Below are 885 nucleotides of genomic sequence, written 5' to 3'. Positions count from 1 at the left end.
CTGATGCTACAGGAGCTGCTCAACCTGTAGAAGAGGCTGCTCGACCAAGGGCACTGGCCGACTACAATCGTCCAGATAAGTACTACGCCAACAGATCAGCTGTTCGAATTCCAGAGATTCAGAAGCAGAATTTCGAGCTGAAGCCTCAGTAATACACACTCGTGTCGCAGATACCCTACTCTGGGTTACCGCACGAGCATCCTATGGACCATCTTGAGAGGTTCGAGGATCTTATCGCTGCTATTCGTATGGATGGAGTCCCTGAGGACTACCTATTGTGCAAGCTCTTCAAGTATTCTCTGACTGGAGAAGCGATGCACTGGCTTAAGAAGCTACCCACAGGATCTCTAACATCCTGGGCCGAAATCAAGAATGCTTTCTTGCGAAACTTCTTCGATGAGGCACGCGCTGGAGACTTGAGAAGCAAAATAGCTACATTCGCGCAAGAAACAAGAGAGTCTTTCAAAGACGCGTGGATCAGATTCAAGTTCTTCCAGCGAGACTGTCCACACCACGGATTCTACGAAGTGCAACTGCTGAGCCCTTTCTTCAGAGGTATCGCCTTGAGGTATCAGATGGCTCTTCATACAGCTAGCGGGGTAAACTTCAACACCAAGAATCCGGTGGAAGCTGTGAGACTGATAGAAAATCTAGCAAACAACAGCAGCACCAAGAACACTGACTTTAAAAGAAAGAAGTCTGTTGCATCCCTAGGGAAGGAGCAGATGGACGAAGTTAGAGCAAAGTTAGATGTGGTTCATGAGCTTCTCAGGAAGAAGGTCTGCTCAGCTGAAGGAGAAGATGCTGTATACATTGAAGGAGAAGAGGATGTGAACTACATTGGAGGTACTGGATTTCAGAGGTCTGGAAACCAGGGTGGAAACA

The sequence above is a fragment of the Brassica oleracea genome, unplaced genomic scaffold, assembly GCF_000695525.1.
Source record: "Brassica oleracea var. oleracea cultivar TO1000 unplaced genomic scaffold, BOL UnpScaffold00689, whole genome shotgun sequence".
NCBI classification, from domain to species: domain Eukaryota; kingdom Viridiplantae; phylum Streptophyta; class Magnoliopsida; order Brassicales; family Brassicaceae; genus Brassica; species Brassica oleracea.
This window is presented reverse-complemented; position numbering follows the sequence as displayed.